Source organism: Podarcis raffonei, chromosome 3 (assembly GCF_027172205.1).
Source record: "Podarcis raffonei isolate rPodRaf1 chromosome 3, rPodRaf1.pri, whole genome shotgun sequence".
NCBI classification, from domain to species: Eukaryota; Metazoa; Chordata; class Lepidosauria; order Squamata; family Lacertidae; genus Podarcis; species Podarcis raffonei.
The window spans coordinates 108,499,067-108,521,996 of NC_070604.1; the positions used below are offsets into that span (position 1 = coordinate 108,499,067).

At 44.6% G+C, this 22,930-nt stretch overlaps 1 long non-coding RNA gene across 1 annotated transcript in view; it reads right to left on the reverse strand.

Moving 5' to 3' along the window:
- Positions 1-5,250: 5,250 nt before the first annotated feature.
- LOC128411314 (uncharacterized) overlaps positions 5,251-22,930 on the reverse strand; it is a 32,030-nt gene continuing 14,350 nt past the window's right edge. The window contains exons 2-3 of the long non-coding RNA XR_008329754.1: positions 9,191-9,247; positions 5,251-5,734 (exon numbers count right to left, since the gene is read on the reverse strand). This is a non-coding gene — a long non-coding RNA (uncharacterized LOC128411314). The remainder of the gene's footprint in view (positions 5,735-9,190; positions 9,248-22,930) is intronic.

A 22,930-nucleotide genomic window follows, 5' to 3' on the forward strand; every position in this document is an offset into this window, starting at 1 on the left:
AATGAACTTTGAAGTACTGGGTCAATTCTCCTCTTCCTCCCAGAATTGAGGTCAATCATTCCAGAAGTCAAGTCTGCCTTTATCTAGCTTGCAGGCATAAACTAGTCCCAAAAGTCATTGTGTGGTAGAAACAATTTTAGAGATCCTTTTTGCCTGTGTATATGATGATAGGCAGCCACTTAGCCACAAATTGGCCCTTAGTCACTGTTCATGTAGCACTGCAATGCCAGGTAAGTTTTTTTTAAATCCAAGGCTAGTTGCCAAACCCTGGTGATACAGTCCTTAATTGTAAAGTCTGCAGCCTTCTAGTTGCCTGCTATCTCTGCCCAAGTTCCTTATGAATAATTTCCCCTTTCTGCCCCCCTGGAACAGATAGAAGGCCAGCAGTATTACAATCTGGGCTGTAACATTTGAAATGAACCCAAACTGCCTGCCCAAACCCCTGAGTTGTTGAACATGTCCACCAAAGATGGAATACGGTTCTTGTTTCATGTTTCCCACGACTACCTATAAAAGCCAGTTCTCAACATTCATTGCAGCAATTGCAGTAGGCAGCTTCAGGGGCACATGGGAGTGGGGCAAACAAAACTGTCCTGATGTGAGTCACCCCAGCCACCTCCAATCTGTTCATTGCATGGGGAAGGCCTCTTTGTGTTCACTTGAGCACAAGACTTCTCTGTGAAATGAAAGGGACTCTTGCTTTATCGAGATTCCCAAATGCATGTAGGGTTTTATGTTCAAGCGAACACAGGGACGGTCCAGGGTTGGGGGCGGGTGGTGCAATGCATGCTGAGACACTGAGGACAGGGCTCTCTTGTGCACCCCTGCTTTCAGCTTTCGTGTATTCAGCCAAATGTCTAAGCACGTCTAGTATGCCCAACGAAAGGAACCCAGGATGGGGCCTTGTAGAAAGGAGCCGCCCCTTTTTAAAATGGCTGCGTTCATCTTAAGCAGGCAGCAGGTTTGGCTTCTACCCTGCAGCTGGGGAATCTCAGGTCCAGAGAATGAATGTGGCCCTCCAAACCTTTCCACCTGGGCCCTTGACACTCTTCCAGTCTACAACCCAAGTGTCTTTGCCTGGCTGGAATATGTCCTTGAACCTCTGATCATGGCTCTTTCGCATCCCCGTTCTACTCCCGATTTCCTTTCTTTACTCACTCATCTCCAGGTGAACGGTTGCCTTGCTATGCCAGAAGGGACACTGTTGCAATGATGTGACCAAACCAGCAGTTTCTGAGCACTGGTGCTTGGCAGCCTGGCCCACGCAGGGCTCTTGCAGAAGGGCACAATGTGTCTCTGCATAAACAGTACATGCAAGCATACTACATCCCCTTAAAGCAGGGAGGGACCTTTTTCAGTTTGAGGGCTGCATTGTGGGGAGGGGGGTGTCAGAGGCAAGAGTGTGTGGAGCAACAGATGTGAGGCTGTCCTTTGTACACCATCTTACATTCCAAAACTAGCCCATGCATTGCATCAGAATTGTATTGACAAATCTTGTGCTCTCCCAGTCATTTTCGCAGAGGAAAAAAGCATTTTTGCTTCCGTTGTGAGAGTGCCTCTCTGCTAACAATGATCCAAGGAGTCCTAGTGACTCCCTCTTTGTCATTGAGGATGATAACCTAAAAACCTAGTTTTGTTTCTCTGTGTGAATTAAGCTGCTTTAATCTCTGGCAGAAGCTGCATTTTTGCCTCGTTGCTGCATCCTTGGGGAAACTGATCTGCTTCCAAAATGACGGCAAGGGGCTGCAACATCCAATATATTACAGCCACAGCTGGCTCGGTGGTGTAAAAATTTTAAGTTGCTAGACAAACTGGGAATTTGTGGATAAGAGAGAATGCATAATAGCAGCACAAATCAAAATGTGTATAGCCATTTGCAGTCAAAAAAAGAAGATAATGCCTTAAGGTCAGGAGTGAATTGGCCACCTGGGAGTAAAGGCTGCCTCTCCAGCGGGACTTGTGCTGAATTCAGAACACCGAATCATTCTGCTCCTTTACCCATCCTCCTTTGCACGATTTTATCGTTTTCCATGCGCAGCAGGGTCCTCTGCCTAGATTACATGTGTGAAAGACAGATCAGAGCATCTGCCCTTCTTATAAATGCTAGGCCTGTGTCTTGAGTGCAGCACACGTGGAACAGGTGTTCCTTATGAGCAATGACATCACCGCTCATGGTGGACGACTGAGTCAGAGCCTGCTCCTCCTGCCAAAGCATGAAGAAAAGGAACTCTCTGCAGCAGAAATCAGCTGCAAGCCAGCTGTCTTGTCTTTTCTGCTATACAAGATTCAAGCGAAAGCTTTAATAAGGAACTGGCCTTATCACTAGCTTCTTCAGGAAAAAGAGCATTTACTTTTAGTTTTTTCCTACTATATCCGAATACTGTTCAAGATAATTATTTGCAGGTTTCTCCTGCAATTCACTCTTTTGACCGAAAAGGGTGTACAACAGGGATCAGTGGCTCTCCAGATGTTGGGGTGATGGGGAAGTCATTCAGCAACATCTGGATGGCCACATGATCCCCATCTCTGGTGTGCAGGTGGCATCCCTGCCTGATACCACTAAGGTCCCACAGGTTCAGAGTGATCCCACAGTAAGTAGGCTTGAGTCCTGACAGGCTGCTAAGTGGTTGCTCTTACCATTTGATAGCCAGGAGGTAAGTCACACTCTGCGTTTAGGGTTTCAGAAGCAAATTAAGCTACAATCCTGCATGCACTTACTTGGGAGAAAGTACAGTGGAAGTCGGGGAGAATACATGCGCAGAAATGTAAAACAATGGTTTGTACTTGGGAGACTATATGCAGCCTTAACCTTTGTGTCAAAAGCCCAGTTGCGTTCAATAGGAATTAGCACAGTTCAAGGATACAGCTGAGCAAGGCAAAAGCAGAATAAATGTAAGAAAAAATCTGCAGTGCTTTGGTTTACCTCGTGATCTGCTGGAAAGGAAAGGGAGAGTATATAGGATATTAATGTGCAAACCCCAGGATCTAAAAATTTGCTTCTTCTGACTACAAACCATTTGGAGAGTTTTCTATCTTCTCTCTCAGTTTATTTGCCTACTTGGGCAGAGAATCATTTGGATATTTGCCTGTTTTATACACAGTGCTTGGGGCACGTCCCTGTAGCAGCATTTGCAGAGGCCTAGTAATGCAAATGTTTAATTACTTTTCTGTTTCCTCCTCCTGTCTAAGTCCAATGTTTATTTTCTTTCCTGGATTCTGCTTGCTTGCTGCTCCTACAATAACTGCAGCAAGTACCGTTGCCCAAGCAAAGGTAATTTTTCGAAACACAGTCAGTTTGCACGAGGGGGGCGAATACCAGTTTAGATTTTCTAATTGAAGACAGTGGTGCACACGGAGAACTCTTAAGCATGCCCTGTTATGAAATGATTGTGTAATGCAATTCCCGTTGCCTAGTTAGGTTGCTGGAAGCGAATTTACTTAATAGCAGTGCTGCTGTTTGAATGACCATGTGATGCAATCCATCCATTCCCCAGTGTCTGTTTTTTGTTGTTGCTTTTTGGCCACTGGGGAAAGAGACTTTGAGGGGAAGACGGTGCTTTAGTCTTTCCAGTTTCTGCTGGCTGCAGAGCTACAAGAACAGGCCCTGCCTACTTTTATAGGTAGTTTTAGAGCTTGCAAGTGTGAGGCCTGCTGAATTTCCCTGTGTCATTCACAACTAGGGTTGCCAACCTCTTTTTTTACGGGGCCCAGCTTCTATGTTTTTAGCAAATCCCCCCCTGCCCCCATCACTGTGAAAAGCTTTTTGCAAATCGCTGCCCTTGAAGAACCAAGTCGGGGCTGAGTTGTTTTCTGGTGGCAGTCCAGAGATTGATAAGCCTCCCTTTATATTCCTTGATGCATTGAGAGGCTGCATGCCAGGATTCTTCTTCTCTCATTTAGCCCTTTGGCTCACCTCCTTTTCCATGCCTTTCCCCCAACCTGCTGGGCTGCACACCTGGAAGCCTGCTACTCTTCCTATAAAGCACTACGATACCACTTTCAGCAGTCATGGCTTCCCCTGAAGAATTATGGGAGCTTATACTTTGTTAAGGGTGCTGAGAGTTCTTGCGAGGTCTGTAGCTCCCCTCACAGAGATACAATTTTCAGAGTGGTTTAACAGTCAGCCCTCTTTCCAGGGAACTCTGGGACAGATTGAGATACAATCTCTATATAACAACTTTCAGCGAAGGAAAGTCCAGCACCTGACTTTGCTCTTCGTATCACACCCTCAAGTCTTAAGGCTGCCCTGTGTTCCCAGTCCTTGGTCCTTGTGTTGTTGTTCATGACATAATCAGTCCCAGCTGACTGGCCAGCAGATAACAAGCTTTCGTATAAGACTTTGATCAGAACTTTTCTTCTTCTCTTCCCAGTGACCTTTGGACTTTATAGATAGGGAGAGAAATCTCTGAGATTCAAGTGTGCAGACTAGGATTACTAACTTTGCAGTGCATGTTGTAGATCGCTGACACCCAGCGATGAATCTGCATTCACATAGATTGTATGCCAATGGGAAGGGATTGCCTTCCATTTAATTTAATATAAAAAGCAGTGTTTAGGTACTTAAAAATAACAATTTAAATACTATCAGCAACAAAATCATAGGCCCAGACACATGCACCTCCATAACTATGTACCTGCATTTTTGCTTTCGCTTGCAAAATGCACCTAAGCTGTAAGATTTGAGGAACCTTTGGGCTCCCTTAAACTGGAAGTATTGACATTTTTGGTCCCTGACAAACAGCTGAACTCCCCAGTCTCTGCAGTAGGCCTTGTCTCAGCACGTGCCACTTTTTTATTTGAATTGTGAAGCACAATGTGGAACGCACATTTCTTGACATTTTTGTTCTCAGTGCGCAACTAATGGAGAAACACGACAACATCATCCGCTTTTAGACTGTGTACACATCAGAGAGTTAATATGCACATGGGTTGTTTTTCCTGAGCTTGCTTTTGCCCATGCATGAGTACTTCTAATTGAACTGTTATCTCAATGGTTTCCCATCTGCACTATTGGGCCGTCCTTGATGGGATGTATTTGTACTGTGTCGTTGTCCACACTACTTGGTTTGTACTTCCTTACCTCTCAGAATTCTGGGAACTGGAAGTCCACTGTGGGAATGTACACAGGTATTTGCAAATTGGTCCATGAGAAGGGGAGGCAGTGAGTCACACTTGCCTCAGGCCTTTATGGGGCTAAGCTGCTCAGGGGCCAGCTGCTTTTTTGTTTGTGTTTTTAACTTTATTCTAACAAGAGTCCTACCCCAGGCCTCAGACAAGCTCTGCCCAGGCCCCAAAAGACTAATGTCTTTACAAGCCCTGGGTAGGCTGTTTTATTATGTTTTCAGGTCACTTCTAGTACTAGTGCTAGGAATAAAGTAAATTTGCTGGAGCAACCAACTGCTATGATCCAAAGGGAAAGGGTTCAGCACGTCCTCTTTGTGTTTTTATTCTAAGATACCACACTTTATAGGGGTGATTTGAATGATGACCCCATCATGTCTGGGCTGGTCTTCAGTTTGCTTTTGCACTGACCGTTTCATCTTGCAATAATGATTTAAGAATCCAGTTCCATGTTTAAGTGATACAGACCTATATTTCTGTTTAAACAGACTTAGTTTCTCCCCCACCCCCTGTGCATTCCAGCCCATCTGGCAGAAATACTTGCTGGTTTCCTCTCTTCTGGATCTCAGGGATGCCAAATTCCACTGCAAAAGATTGCATTCCTGAGAGACAGCTGCATGAAAACAAGAGAAAATGAACACTGATCGCTGGCTTCTGCTTTGAAAATCTCAGCAATGCCTTTGTGCACACAGAAGTGGCCTGACCCTTTGAACTCTTGCTCTAGGGAGTGTGGGGGGGGGTAGACACACAAATCCAAGCAAAAGGGTTTCTCCACCAAAGCTAGGCAGAAGACCTCCCCTTGTTAGGATGACTTTGCTTGGATGAAATGTAAAAATGTAAAGTTTGATTTAATATGGGGTGGGGAAGATGGTGCCCTCCAGATGCTGTTGGACTCCCAATTCCCATCAGCCCCAGTAAGCACGGTCAGTGGTCAAGAAGGATGAATGTTTTCATGTAGCAACATCTGGAGGGCCAAATATTTTCCACCCTTGATTTAAGATGGCACAAAACAGGTCAAATCCATCACGTTTAATTTCATTGCCCATTTAATGCAAATACCGTATTTTTTGCTCTATAAGACGCACCAGACCACAAGACGCACCTAGTTTTTGGAGGCGGAAAACAAGAAAAAAAATATTCTGAGTCTCAGAAGCCAGAACAGCAAGAAAGGATCGCTGCGCAGCGAAAGCAGCAATCCCTCTTGCTGTTCTGGCTTCTGGGACAGCTGCGCAGCCTGCATTCGCTCCATAAGACGCACACACATTTCCCCTTACTTTTTAGGAGGCAAAAAGTGAGTCTTATAGAGCAAAAAATACGGTATATATTTTAAGTATTTGGGCTACCCTTACTGAATGAGGAGGGGATCTATGGCACTGATTCTTCCAGGGTGACCTACCTGTTGCATAATGGTAAGGATGACATTGTGGAGAATGTGGCAATATTTTTGAGTGACGCCATGAAATTACGTCCTCCATAGGTCGTAAGAATCACCTTTGTATCTCCCGACGTCTGGACAGTCTTACCTCCTACTATGTGTTCCAATCCATGTATACGACGTACTCTTACTATGCCAATAAAGAAGATTGACTGATTGATTGATTGAACACTTAGCAAAATCTATCGCAGTTAACCCTCAAATGCTCATTAAATGCCTTCTAATGTCCTATTTCATCAGTCTACAAAACAATTCAAGATGAATCACAATTGCCACGCCTAGCTGATTCTCTTTTCATGCATACAATGGCAACCTCACAGAGTCTAACGGATTATTTTTTTCAGCATTCTGGAATAGACATTCACTATGTACAGTACCTAAAAGCAGCTAGTTCTGTGCTGCAAAACGGCAGGTACAGGCCCTTTCAGTTCAGCTAGGCCATAGACTCAAAAGAAAACAGAATGATCAAAATGCAGGTTTATGAAATTATTATTTTCCCCAACAAGGCCACTTCTGCACCACCCCCTGCTTTTCCTGACGTCTTGGCCTGAAGGCTTGCAGTAAATATGGCTCCATTATTTCAAGCGGTGGTCTACCCTGGAAAAACACCGCCTTAAGAACCCAACTGGCCTCTTTCCCCTCTGGATTTCCATATGAACGCTGTCACAGAGTCTCAGTGTCACTGTGAATTCCATTGGCATGAGGCTGGCTCCCCTTCGAGGTCACTAATGAAGGGTATCAGAGACGTACAGACTTGACAAGGTCTCCCACTGGGATACATTCCCCCAAGCTTACACTAGATCACCAATCAGAACATTTCACTGTTACTTATTACCAAGAGCACTGCTACATTTATTTTATTTTATATTTTGGTTGCGGGGATACAGTCTAGAAGGAGCAGCTGCACTGCTCAACGCACTTAGGGTGGGGAAGGAACTGATGTCTGTCTGTCTGTCTGTCTGTCTGTCTGTCTGTCAGACTATTTGTACTCTTTCCAAAGATAATTCTTCCAGCATCAAAACTGAATGTTTAAACTAGGCTCTGTTTGTTCTGGGGCAGCTGGGGGTGAGTAGGAAGCTTAATTTCTCACACCTAATTGTACCTGGAGGAGAAGCGCATGGCATTTATGGGTGTCAATGTATTGAGCATGGTGCGTTAGTTAACAGGTGCTATCTCTGTAGTCTGAAGTTCTCCCTCCCTTTGGGTGACTGAGGGAGGGATTTCAGCTGCTCTTTTCTTTTCTTAGAGATTTTGTAGAGATTTTGCTGAATTTGTCCCAGTTAAGTCTTTTGTTGGGGTTTCCCTTGCATTTGGGCCCCAAAGCTGTTCCACGACTTGGGCACTTGTCAGTAAATGTCTCTGTTTTGATAAAGGGTGCATTGGAAGAGAGGAGAGGTCTCATTTGGACTGTTTGTAGTGGCTCCTAGTAATGTTGTGAACTTCCCGGAGATCTACAGATAAAGGGCGGTAAACTAGGGCTGCCACATGCCTGGAATTTCCTGGACATAGTTTGGATTCGGCCGTCAGAAACAGTGTCTGGGAAAATCTGGATGTATGGCAACCTATATCGAAAGTGTAGATTTTGGCGGATTTCCAAAAAAAAGCCCAAAAATGTGCCCAAAAAAAGAGCTCTCAACAACTTTTGTGTCCAGATTTTCACTTTTTGAAATATGGCAACCCTAAGTAAACTAAATCAATAAAACCACACCAAGGTAAACTCAATATTTGGCTCTGATGAACTACATATTTACTATGACAACAACAACTACTGTTACTATTGATGGCCTTCCTCACATATCAGTGGGCCTCCTATAGGCAGTGGTGGTGGCGGTGACACTTTGATTCAGGAGCCACCATTTTCATTTCCACAATGTCCACAAAGCAATGCAGAAATTCAAATGGCAACTCCCAGCTGCCTGATGTAGGGAACCCAAAACAAGTGCCAATGCCAGTGGTCCCTGCGGTCCTTTTGAGCTTCGACAGTTGCCCCTTGGGTGCTTGGTGCTCATGCTGGGCCTCAGTTGGCATGGCAACATGGAGTTAAACAGATAGGGCCCAGCTGCCATGGAGCTTATAGTCTCTAAGGTCACATCCACAGCACTACATTGAAAGCACATGGCTTCCCTCAAAGAATCCTGGGGAATGTAGTCTGTTAAGCGTGCTGGGAATTATAGCTCTCTGAGGGGGTAAACTACAGTTCCCATGATTCTTTGGGCAGAAGCCCTGACTGTTAAAGTGATATAAATGTCCTTTAAATGTATGCTGTGGATGTGACATAGTGCAGAAACAACACAGGGATGGAGGGGCAGACAAGGTAGGGAGAGAAGAATGTGGGCAAATGACTTCACACACACACACACACACACACACACACACACACACACACATGTAAATTTGGTTATGGTTAGGGCCTCTGCAAGACATTTTCTCCCCGAGGTCTACAGATGAGTAAATGGCAAAAGAACACACCAAATCAAGACGCATAGTACCGAAAGTTGATAAAGGTATTTTGGAATTTGAGGCAGAAAACCCCACAAGCAACTCTCTCCCCTGACCCTGGAAATAAAATTAAAATAACAATAACTTAAATAACCAGGCATTTGCCAATAATCCATGACATCCAAAATAAGCTACCTGCAGTGGGTGTCTCACGCTGCCATGAGTCGTCTTCCCGCTCAACTCATGTATGTTCTGTCAAGAAAAGATTTTGGAAACAGTTCACAGCGAACAATATTCCTTCTGATTCCTTTCATGACGGGAGAGACGGGGTTTGTATGCCGTTCTTTGTAAGCTTCTGTCCCTTAGCTACTTTAAGGAGGGTTCAGGGGGTGGGTGGGTGATTTGATAAAAAGTAAGGAGGAATCGGGGAAGAACGTGTGGATTTCATTACTGGTCCCCCTATCTCCCCACCCCCAGGATTCAAGCAACCTAGCCAGGTTCACAAGGGGGGCTATCCCAGGCATCCTATGTAAGCACTTCTGGGATTAGTGGGGAGGGAAGGGAATGAGAAGCTGTGAAATGGAGAGGCAATACCCACTTTGAAAGCTTCATAGCCTGCCCTGGCCCCTCTCAGAGCATTTGAGGAACCTCTGTCACTCCTATATACATTACTGGAATTTGGCATGGTGCATTATGAGGTCGCATTCTGGGCACCGTATACTCCCTTCAGTTGATTTGCACCACTGAGGTGTCCTCTGGAAGCCTACATCATACAGGCAAAGGTGAAGGGGTTTATTGGCACTAAAATTAGCTGGTGGACTTGAAATTCCAATGCCAAGACATTCCCTCTCAGTTTATCCTCGTATTTCACTTCCTAGGTCTAGGCTCCTCTGTGACATCACAGCAGCTAACCCAATAGCGGTCTAGAAACTTAGCTTTGTCTGCAAAGCACCACTGGGGACATTAGAGCAGCTCGCTCACTCAGTCAGGCCCTTGGGCTGTGAACCTATAATTTAGTTGAAATATACTTGGAGTCCAGTGTGGATTTCATGCTCTTTATTCAGCTCATAGTGGTGAGGAGGAATGGAAGTTCCCCCAGAATGTCTGCTTTATATACATTATTTACACAATGGGCCCCACGTGATTGGCTAATTCCGGTATTCTCCTGTAGGCCAATCAGGTTGCGGATTCACTTCCACCTGGAGCAGGATTGGGTGGCTCCTGTGGACCAATCAGACTGCTGCATTCTGAATCCTTTGTTCTAGGACCAATCAGACTGCTGCATTCTGAATCCTATTGTTCTAGGACCAATCAGACTGCTGCCTTTTGGATCCTATTCAACTCAGTACATAACATTAGTAGAGAGTCTAGACAGCAGCACTGAGCAGACAGAGTGGGTATCCCTTGTATAGCCATGTATACGTTCAGCTACATGTAATAGCCATCCCTGTTTGTCCCTATGCTTAGACTTCCCCCCTGGCTAATTTGAGAAATGTGGCTTTATAATGCACAGTGTTCCACGCTATTATGGTCGTCACGCCCTGTGCTATGCACCTAAGTCACAGTTGCCTTTCAGAGTGCAAAAGCTCGATGTCGTTTGCTGTCACTGAAACACACAAAAAGCACCAGCGGATTCCGCAAAAACAAATGGAGTGAAACTTGAGTCACGTAAATTTTTCTCAGCGGTCAGCTCCGCATCTCATGACAAGCATACTTCAAGTGTGCCCTTTTGCTGTATCATCTCAGGGTCCTGCTAAATTGAAGCCTGGGACTCAATAAGCTTGTATCCAAGGCCGAGCAGTTGCCTTCCCTCTTAGTGATAAGACATACAACTGTTCATGTCCACCTGTTTAGAAGTCACACTTAATGAGATTTCAGTCCTTGGCTCCGCAACCGCTGTACAGATTGTCCCATGGATCGAATGTACCAGCTTTTTACCTTGCAAGCTTATTCTTTTCTACATGCAGTGGTACCTCGGGTTAAGAACTTAATTTGTTCTGGAGGTCTGTTCTTAACCTAAAACTGTTCTTAACCTGAAGCACCACTTTGGCTAATGGGGCCTCCCGCTGCTGCCGCTTCGCCGGAGCAAGATTTCTGTTCTCATCCTGAAGCAAAGTTCTTAACCTGCGGTACTATTTCTGGGTTAGTGGAGTCTGTAACCTGAAGCGTCTGTAACCCGAGGTACCATTGTACTGACGGTCACTGTCAAGTAAAGCAGACCACTGAAACATACAGTCTGAGTACATGCTATGCTTTTAAATAAAATTCAGGCCAACATCCTATCTAGTCCAGCATCTTGTACTCATTGGGACCAAGCTGACAACCAATGAATGTTTTCTCCCTCCCTCTCTCTCTTTCTCTCTCTCTCTCTCTCTCACACACACACACACACAAGCATTCAAACTTGCAACCTCCCAACTGCCTGAAGTAGAGGAGTCCAAGAAAATCTGTTTTCTCACTTGATCCTGCTGAATGTATAAACAGATCCCAACACAGAAGGTTGAGCATTTCTACAGATTGGTACCAGCGCTTTATTCTCAGCGCAGACACAAATCAATGGAAAAGTCAATACTTACAAGGATCTGGATATATGAGAGCTGATTTTAATCAGCCAGAGTTGTGACAGCTAATTCAGTTGTGTGCACTACATTGGGAACAGTGGCCTATTTATTAAAAAAAACCCCGCCTGCCGTACTTTCCTCACACAGGGCAAAAGCAAACAAAGCACAACAGAATAAAATCAAATAATTTTACGCCAGTCTGGTATACAAGTTGTATACCAAAAATGGCTGGTTTCTGTGATGTGCATGCTTTGGGCAAATGAAACATAGCTCGACTTTCTCTGTACATTTGGTTCTGCTTTCGCCAGTCGTAGAGAGGGGATTTTGAGGTTACAAAGGTATATTTGTCTTAATCTGACAGAGAAGGTCACATGCAGGATAAAATGGCACAGATCTTAAAGACAACAATCATTTCAACCACACACATTAATGGTTCTAGAAGCATCTTAAAGTTATCTTGATGTATGAACATTTTATGCCACCTTATACTGAGACATACTATTGTTCCATCTATCCTTGGCTGATGACAACTCTCCAAGATCTCAGTCAGAGGTCTTGCCTAGTGTGCTACTGGAGAGACCATGGATTTTCTGCAAGCAAAGTATGCACTCTGTAATTACCACATCGGCAGCATTTAATTCTGCGTGTTTCTTAATTCCTTGCTGTGTACAAACCATGCCTTCAAAGCACATTCTCCTCATCAAAGAATTCTGGGCATTGTAGTTTGTTAAGGGTTGCTGTGAATTGTAACTCTAGGAGGGGTAAACTACAATTCCCAGAATTCCTTGAGGGAAAGAATATGCTTTGAATGTGCTTAAAAGGGATAGTGTATAATTCACAGCCCAGATTCTTTTATGTATTAAAATGCCTTATAGTACAGTCAAGGACAGTGATTAATTGATAATGATCATCATCTTTTCCCAAATTCATACCTCCAAAGTTCCATCCGAACAAACCACTGACCAAGTTGATAAACCTGAGTCAATCCAGGGGCCACCTTCCTCCTCCTTGCCCAACGGAACAGAACTGTTGTGGGGAAATTGATAGCAGAGTCCCCACCTTCCTTCAACAGCTCATCAACACCGTGATAACACTTCTACAGGTAGCACCTGCAGAATGCCAATTTGTTAGGGGAAGTGAGGAAGTGGTTTGTGTGTGAGAGAGAAAGGCTTGAAGGTGGGGGGTGATATTTTCAAAGGGGGATTGTAGCAATTGCTGTGTATGATGATGAAATAGCACCCTCCAATTTTTGTCTTTCTGAGTGATGGTTCTCACTGCCGTCTCCTCCTGTAACAGGCTGTGTGAGAAAACACCAGTCTGTGTTGGCTTCTAGGCTTGTGAGCCCATGGAGCGTGCATTCGTTTTGGGATGAATGGGAAATTGAACCAACGCTGCTTCCAGGTGACCTGTTTATCAAGCATTTGTCCTGATTCATTTACCAGGGAGGTTAGACGGTGTCAGCAATTTATGGAGCATTCATTCTGATTGGTATACAGGGAGGTTAGACATAAAAAAAATAGGAAGCTGCCTTATACGGAGTCATAGAATCAAATCATAGAATCATGGAATTGTAGAGTTGGAAGGGACCCCAAGGATCTTCTAGCCCAACCCCCACGCAACCCACCATGTGGGGATTGAACCTGCAACCTTAGCATTATCTCCTTAGCATTAACCATGCTCTAACCAACTGAGAGTCCAGGCTGATATCCAGGCTGACCGTTGGTCCATCTTGCTCATTGTTCTCTACAATGACTGGCAGTGGCTTTCCAGGGTCTTTCTCCCCCCCCTCAAATTTTTTTATTGGTTTTCCAAAAACAAACAAACAAACAAACAAACAAACAAACAAACATACATACATCTTAACTGTACTTGATCCAATCTTAGTAACATTGTTACTCAAATCCTCCTGGCTGAATTTAAGTGTATATCATTGTAACAGTTTTCCAAAACAAATTTTCTCATAAAATTAACTTAATCACTTAACATCTTTCTTTGTTTTCAATTTGGCTTTAAACATATTATTCTCTAACATCACATATTTAAATCCTAAGCCTATCTGGTATTTGCAAGTTTTTCCAATTAAGTTATCTTAACATATTTAACTAAATAGTCTTTGAATTTCATCCATTCCTCCTGGTACTCCTCCTCTTTCTGGTCGCAGACTCTTCCAGTCAGGTCGGCTAGCTCCGAAAAGTCCATCATCTTCATTTGCCATTCCTCCACTGTTGGACTTCCAATTCTTAGCTAACAAAATTCTAGCTGCAGTTGTGGCATACTCTCCAGGGTCTTTCTTACCCACATTTCCCAGTGAATTTTCCTGTCACTTTCCTTATTGCAAAAGTCCAGTTTTGGGAGGGCAAAGAAGGTTTGTTGAATAAAGAGCAACAAACAAAATCAACTGTAATTCCACAAGCTGAGGGTGCTAGCTGAATTCCATCTGAAAGTAGGGACCCCATGAAAGCCCCACAAATGTGGCCTATTTGGTTCAATTTCCATTTGTCCTTAAATGAATACAGAGGGGCAAGAATGGAAGTCTCAGGCATGGCTCCCAGTCTGCCCCATTTTGGGTTGTCCTTTTCGTGGTGATTGCCCCCAAACTAGTAGGCAATGGCACTTTGAATTGCAGGCCAAAATGACTCTCAACCCCGGTAATAACTGCAATCTGGCAGCTGCGGCAATTTCTACAGTGTTTTCTCTGTGCAACGTGCTTCACAAACCCGAAGTCATTAATCACAAAACATATTCTGGCCTTAATTCTACAATTAATTTCCTAGAGCCTCTCCCATTTGTATCCATTAATCATTTTGTGGCTCCTCTTACGCATCATTTGGCGCTTGGGGCTTATTTCATAAAGCAGCTGTATCTCCTTTGAAGTCTACATTGTCTGTACTATATCTGCCCTATTCCCATTGATTACAAGTGTTCTCTAAGTGACAGTGTCAGGTGACTGAGGGTAACACTCTCAAAGTCTAAAAGATTACCCAGGAAGTTGTTCTGAAGGAAGGGTATCATATAACTGAGGTCAAGATCCTAAATCGAGCTTCTCCCCTGTCCTGTTATATAATCTGGTCTAGTTAATCTCCCAGTATGCTGGTGTTTCTAAATGTGCCAGCGACTAGGGCTACTGCTTTCGGGATCGAGAGATGTCTTAAATAGTGTTCTGGGTCAGGGCCTGAGGGGACATGAGGCTGCCACCTTGCTGAAAAAATGTAGAAGCTAAGCAGGTGTGGATTTGTTAAGTACCTGCATGAAAGGCCACCTGGATGTGCTACCTTGAGGTCCATGATGGAAGAAAAGAGCGGATATGGATGCAATAAATAAAGAAATAGAGCCTGAGTTGCTTCCAGATGACCTGTTTATCGAGCATTTGTCTTTGTACAACATTTGTGGGGAGGTAAGATGACAGTGAGGTCCACCTCTGAGGGCCTTCTGGCAGTTCTCCCACTGCGAGAAGTGAAGTTACAGGGAACCAGGCAGAGGGCCTTCTCTGTGGTAGCACCCTCCCTGTGGAACGCCCTCCCATCATGATAATACCCAGCTCTACCTCTCTTTTAAATCAGGACCGGTGAAGGTCCTGTGTGAGTGCCTGGAGGCAGTTGGAGGATGGATCCGGACAAGACAGAAGCACAGTGGACGCTCGGGTTGCGAATGTGATCCTTGCAGGACGCACATTCGCTACCCGCAGTGTCCACAACCCACAGCGGCGCGTCTGCGCACAAGCAGGTTGCGATTCGGTGCTTCTGCGCATACACAAAGCACGATTTAGTGCTTCTGCGCATGCGCGACCACCGAAACCCATAAGTAACCCATTCTGGAACTTCCGGGTTTTGGCGGTCCGCAACCCGAAAAAGCACAACCTGACGCATCTGTAACCTGAGGTATGACTGTACTGTTTGGGGGGGACAGGGGTGTGTGTGTGGGGGGGGACTCCCTGGTCCTGAATGGGGTAACTGTGCCCCTGAAGGAGCAGGTGCACAGCCTGGGAGTCATTTTGGACTCACAGCTGTCCATAGAGGCACAGGTCAATTCTGTGTCCAGGGCAGATGTCTACTACCTGCATCTGGTACTCAGGCTCAGGCCCTACCTGCCCACGGACTGCCTCACCAGAGTGGTGCATGCTCTAGTTATCTCCCGCTTGGACTACTGCAACGCGCTCTACGTGGGGCTCCCTTTGAAGGTGATTCGGAAACTGCAATTAATCCAGAATGTGGCAGCTAGACTGGTGACTGGGAGTGGCCGCCGAGACCATATAACACCGGTCTTGAAAGACTTACATTGGCTCCCAGTACGTTTCTGAGCACAATTCAAAGTGTTGGTGCTGACCTTTAAAGCCCTAAATGGCCTCGGTCTAGTATACCTGAAGGAGCGTCTCCACCCCCATCGTTCAGCCCAGACACTGAGGTCCAGCTCTGAGGGCCTTCTGGCAGTTCCCTCATTGCGAGAAGTGAGGTTACAGGAAACCAGACAGAGGGCCTTCTTGGTAGTGGCGCCCACCCTGTGGAATGCCCTCCCATCAGGTGTCAAGGAAATAAGCAGCTATCTTATCTTTAAAAGACATCTGAAGACAGCCCTGTTTAGGGAAGTTTTTAATATGTAGTGCTGTATTGTTTTTAACACTCGATTGGGAGCCACCCAGAGTGGCTGGGGAAACTCAGCCAGGTGGGCGGGGTATAAATAAATTATTATTATTATGACTTGGCACTAGGGCTGGGCAATATCTGGTTTTAAACATTGTGATACAGCACCAGCTAAACGTTGTGATATACCAATATATCCGGATGTCTGAAATAATTATGGAGCTATGTAGTAGAAGCATTGGTTGGCTTCATGCTTTCCCCCACATTGAGATCCTTGCATAGCACACACTTCATGATTCGCAATATGTTGCCAGGTCAGAGATTATGAAACTGATATCACTATATCAGTTTCAAACCGGTTTTGGATGATATAAGAAAGGTGAGAAAGAAGGGCACATGTTAAGAGGATTTTTCAATGGAGGAGGTATGGGTTTCATTGCATTCTGGGTTATTAGTTAAACAACCCCCCCCCCAAAAAACCCCTGCATTTTCTACCAAACCCCAATCTGTACACACGGCACCATCCCCATGTCAATGTAAAATGCATTCTGCTGGAATTGTTATAATCTGTTTTGTGCTGAGAATATACTTCTCAAGTGCTACACACACACACACACACACACACACACACACACGGCACTTTCTTAAGTTCTATTGGGGCAGATCTACGTATCTTGCAGGGCCTCTCATTATGTTTAACTATTTGGCTATGAATCAAATAGGCAAACTAGGAAGAAGTACAGTAACTTAGCTGCCTCTGTATACTGATATATATCCTCCATATATCAGCACGCCAGTTTCCAGGTCCTTTTTCAGAAGACTGTGAAACACACACACACACTGCCTGTGGAAACACTAATTTAGGGGAGGGCAACAGAGAACACAATAGTCTGAAAACATGCTCACCTGTGTGTGCGGACAGCAGGGATAATGGGTGCTGCTTTAGATTATGTTATCTTGCAAAGGTGTGTATAACTGCAAACTGCTATGTACTATATGAAAGCATGCTGTGAAAAAGCAGCTTCTGTGTGTTTCAAAGGTTATGTGTGTCCACAGCCTATATCTCAGTGGCAGAGTACATGTTTCTGTCCCTAGCAGGTGACGGGCAAGACCTCTAGCTGAGACCCTGGGAAGTCGCTTCCAGTCAGAGGACAGTAGTGAGCTAGCTGGGCAAACAGCATAAGGCGTCTTCCTCTCTCTCCCATACACACAGGTACTTTGATCTCCTTTCTGCACCAGCAGAAATTCAAGCTGGCAACCACTTCTGTGAACTCAAGTAAACTTGCAACCAGATAGGATCTGCAAAGCTTGTGGCTTCAGTGTTGAATCAGGACATCAGTATGCGAACAACTAATATGGGGTTATTCTGCACCTCTGAGATGGCACTTTGGGTTTATTTTCACTCTGCTTTCGGTGCACTAAAGGATTTCTATATCCAAAGGATTTAACGTTGTATCATGCCTTTGCTGCTCAGCCGTGAGAATGGCAGGAAGAGTTTTGCAACCTGTTGCATAAATGCATTTATTTACCAATGAGCCACAGACAGCTGAGATGTGCTAGCTGGGAGCTGGAGGGAACCCAAACGGCAGTAGCAGACGAGGCTCTCCAAAATGCGTTCCCCCCCCCAGCTTCCCTCACTTTCCTTATCTGTACTGTGCAAGGAAATAAATATACTTTACAAATTTATGGAAACAACACAAAGGAAAATTATTCATTGACCTTCCATTTCTGTATGAGAGAGTTCATACTGTTCTGCCAAATGTCAGCATGAAGTTCTTATCTTTCTCCTGATAAACGCCTCCCTGTGACCTTAACCTTTCAGACTCTACGACTTTCGATCACTTTAGAAGTCTTTAAACCTTTTTTCGCTCCTGCCCCCTTTTATACGCCTGCATAGTTGTGCCACCTGTTTTGCTCCAAAGCCCATCTCTTCTTGCTCAGGGATGGGGAACCTGTGGTCTTCCAGATGTTGCCTCTGCCTCCCATCACCACTGACAGTTGGCTATGTTGGCTGGAGTTGGTGGGAGATGGAGTCTGAGAACATCTGGCGGGCCTTGGGCTCCCAGTCCCTGCACTTGTTTAACTTGCCTGCCTTCATGATCTCTCCCTCTGCTGTTCTCTCCCCACGCTGCCAAACCCGCATGGGGCAGAGTCTTATACTACATTCCAGCTTGTGTTATAATGCACCCTCTAATGACAAATGGTGAAAATAATAATCTGAAAGTGAACATAATTATCTTCAACTGATTCACAGAGAGACAAGTGATTGTAACTCTGCGATGCTTTATTGGGCCCCGGTACAGATCAGATTTAAATTAACTTTGCAGAACAGATCATGTGAATAGGATTATACAAGGTCATCCCTATCATTTGGTGTGAGGTGGCTGCCTCAGGCGGCAGATGTTGGGCTGTAGGACACAGGGGCGAGGTATCATAGGACAAAGATGCATTTGCTGCCCTTAAAGCCCATTTATATCAATGGGACTTAGGCAAGGTCATAGTTAACTTGTCCTATTGATTTTGATGGGTTCTAAGCTCATCAAAAGGGACGCGGGTGGCGCTGTGGTCTAAACCACAGAGCCTAGGACTTGCCGATCAGAAGGTCGGCGGTTCGAATCCCCACGACGGGGTGAGCTCCCGTTGCTCGGTCCCTGCTCCTGCCAACCTAGCAGTTCGAAAGCACGTCAAAGTGCAAGTAGATAAATAGGTACCGCTCTGGCGGGAAGGTAAACGGTGTTTCCGTGCGCTGCTCTGGTTCGCCAGAAGCGGCTTAGTCATGCTGGCCACGTGACCCGGAAGCTGTATGCTGGCTCCCTCGGCCAATAAAGCGAGATGAGCGCCGCAACCCCAGAGTCGGTCACGACTGGACCTAATGGTCAGGGGTCCCTTTACCTTTACCTTAAGCTCAACAAACTTAGCTTGGATTCAACCCCGTGTTCTTACCTATAGAATGGGAATAATAGTGACCTCCTTTGAAGGGTAGCTGCGAAGTAATGTAAGGGGGAAACTCTGAGCTCTTTGCATGATAAAAGTGTTGTTCAGGAGTACGATATCAGCAATTTAATATCAACTCTCACCCTTGACCATTGTGCTGTTAAGATTATTTTTTGCTAACGATCTGACCACATTTCTTGGCTTCGCAGAGGTGCCTAATATATTGCCCCATTATGCTCCTGATTAGCTTTGCGAGTTACAGCGCAGTTAACAAATGCCACGCTAGTCCGCGATGACAAGTGCTGCTAAAGATAGGCAGCAATGGAATGGGGTGTCCTTTATTGAGTCTAAAGGATTCACCCAGCACACATTTGAGCTAATGTGGAAAGAATACACGCATCCCAGACATTTGCTGAATTCATTCCCAACAGCACAAAGGGTAGACAGTCACCCGGAGGTCATCCAGCAGATAATTAAACAGATCTCCCACTGAAGATTCAACCATATTACAAACCTTGGGCACTGTAGTCCTGTAAAACTGCTAGTAGCCTATAAACATACGTCTAAATTCAATAAACCTACAGCACCCAAGATTCTTTGTAGGCTAAAAGTGATTTGCAAGTGATTTAAGTTTGTGGTGTTGATGCATCCATAATTCCTATTCAAAAACAAATCAAATCAAAAGGCTTTTATCATAATGACATTAGCCTATGTAAAGTGTTATGCAAAACATTAGCAAAGTAACTGGTGCAATGCAAAGCAGAAAAGACCCTCAACGTTGATATGGAAAGCACTATTGCCTAGTTAATTGATGAACCGCCCAGTTCGCAGTAGTTCCAGATGCAGGGCTGGGAAAAGTTATTAACAAAAAAATAAAATTAAAGCAGTTTCCTATGAGTAAGCTGTACCATAAGTATTATGCATTATTAGGCCCTGAAGCTGCCAATAAATCAGGTTTCTGCTGGCCTGATTTCCTGCTGGCCTTGCTGCTCCACCTCCCTGAAGATGGCTGGAAGGTAGTTCGTCCAGTCAACAGGATGAGGTGATCTGGAGAGCCAGTCAGGGCTCTCTTGGCCTTCTATAACTGTTGATCTGGGCTTGACTTTCCTAATCTAAACGATTTATTATTAAGTTGCTGGATCTTGTAAACCTAACCTGTTCTGCTAGTAATTATGCATGTAGGCTTCAGCGCAAGGATGGGTGTAATAACTTTGGTGTTGCACCAAATAACTTTGGTTATGTAATAACTTTGGTGTTGCATGTAGGTCACATAGTGTTGGCACCAGGCTGCAGAGTGGGCTGAAATAGTTGATTTGGCAACAGCCACTATTAATGGACGCCACATAGCTATTGCATCAAAGTGCAGGCTGTTGTGGATTACAGCAGTTCATGTTGCAAACTAGGAATACGCTTTTACTGATGATCATAGTTGTGTCCCAGTAATCTGCAAAGGAGTTCAGGTTCTGAGTGTTATCCCAGGCAATCCTTACAAAGAACCTCTGGTGTTGGCCAGGCTGAAAAAGAAGTGACCTTTTGGGCAGGGGTTTGAATCCAAGTCTCCTTGTGCCCTGGCCCTATATCCTGCACCATACTGCTTCTGCCTCTCCTACAAAGCTCCCCAAGTCCATTGCTCATAATGGCTGTCTCCTTGCTATGGATGGGCAAATCTGTCGTTTTTGGTTCTTCCTGTTTCTCACTTTTTTCAGTCTTAAATCCAGTTCTTGTAGCAGTTTGCAATATATATAAAATCCCACAAGCATTTTAGTGCGAATTTCTCCTAATAAAGACATTTTGTATACAGTTTTGAAAAATAGACACATTTTTTGCAAGCCATTTCCCTTAACATGTGCATTTTTCTGGGTTTACCAGTACAAGTGCTAATAGATGTATTTTTGTACTCGTTGTTTGGTTGGAAAACTGCATTATAGATTCAGATAAGGGATGAATTTTGAAGGACAGCTGTGTTTCCGTTTGCCTGTTGGTTCAAGAAGTACATATATTCATAGAATTGTAGAGAAAGGAAACCTGGGGGTCATCAAGCAATGTAGAAATATGCAGCTGTCCCATATGGGGATCGAACCTGCAACTTGGCGTTATCAGCACCACGCTGTAACCAACTGAGCAAATGAAGTACAGTGGTACCTTGGTTCTGGAACTTAATCCATTCTGGGAGTCTGTTTGACTCCCAAAACCGTTCAAAAACCAAGGCGTGGCTTCCGATTGGCTGCAGAGCTTTCTGGACTCAAGTGGAAGCCGCGTCGGATGTTTGGCTTCCAAAAAACATTCGCAAACCAGAACACTTACTTCTGGGTTTGAGGCGTTTGGGAGCCAACTTGCTCGGCAACTAAGCTGTTCAGGAACCAAGGTACCACTGTAGTATCTCATTAAAATGAAAAATTAAATGACTCCTCTATCCCCTTTCCTTGCCTTGCTGGCTTCTTGCTAAACTGGATCAGCCGCACCCATGGAAATAATACATGAGCAATATGCAGCTGTGGAGATTGCGTAACTGGGCTTCCAGTCTTCCCATCCAGTGTTCAGCATGTGAGACTATAGTCCGGGTCATACCAACTCATATAGATTTATGAAAACACCCCTTATAGTGTATTTAAACGGTATTCTCCCATGCAAGGTCTTATCAGAATAGATGTTTACGAATGGTCAAATGAAGCAATGGAGGGATTTATAAGAGCAGTCTTCTAATTAATGTCCCTCCCCCCCCCCCCAGCTTGGGAATTGAAACAGGAATGCCTATAGTAAATAAATCTGGTGTTCCTGTACAACGAGCCTGAACATGCATTTAAGTAGAAACCAGTCTCATGCCCCACCTTTGTGCAACTTGATAGTCTAGTTCTATGAAATGCTAGCTTTCTGCAGGGGCACATTGTTACCAAGGATGCAAATAGGAACAGATTTCCACTATCTTCAGTTAAATCCTTACTATGTCGGGCAGTAACATTCAACCTCTTCTTAGATAATAGGAGATAACCACCTGTTAGATAATAGATGGAGAAGACGGGTAGAAATGTTACAATGCTCCTAAAAAGAGCTCTCTGCACCAGACAGGACTTTTTATTTACTTGGCTTTGCTCTGTTGGCTTTAATAGGATGGGAAGCCAATGCTGTGCTTGTTTACTCAAATGTAAATTGCAATGAGCTGGAAGGAACATAATCCCAAATAAAGGTTTTGCTCTGAGACTGTGACCCTAAGCATCCTTACTTGGGAGCAAGCCTGCTGAATGAAGTGAGAATTACATCCAAGCAAACGTGCATAGAATCCATCAATCTGCATACAGATATGTGAAATTGACCGCTTGTGAAAAACAGCACTAATTTTCTGCTTTCTGGATTTACTGCTGTGGGAGATTGTATCCCTTTCATCTTGTTAGCTCTTTCTTTGAGCTCTGATATTGATGGTGGTGATGCGACAGAATGATCTATTCCTCCTTTTAATTCAGCTTAGGTCGTGGTGCTTGCTCAAAGGCTGGCTCTAGCTGCTGAGTGGATGATGCCAAACCGAGTGAAAAGATCCACTCAGGGGTAGACTGCAAATTAGTCTCTGGTCTTAAGTAGGAAAATGGAGGGCCTACCTGAAAGTAAATCCATCAAGCAAACGATTGAGCCTTCTGTTCCAAGTGGAACGCTTGTGTGGAACAACAAACCTTTTGGTTGTTGTACAGTATTTGGCATTCCTTTAAAGAGCTGTTAACTTCCCAGCAGCAAGATCCAGAAAAAGTGTGGACTGTACCAGCACTATAAGGACAAACATTTGGTGTGGGAATGTCCTCAAATTTGGGGTGGGCTATATGATGTATGATAGCAGCATACCTTACAGCCGTAACATTTAATTTATATTATTTGCT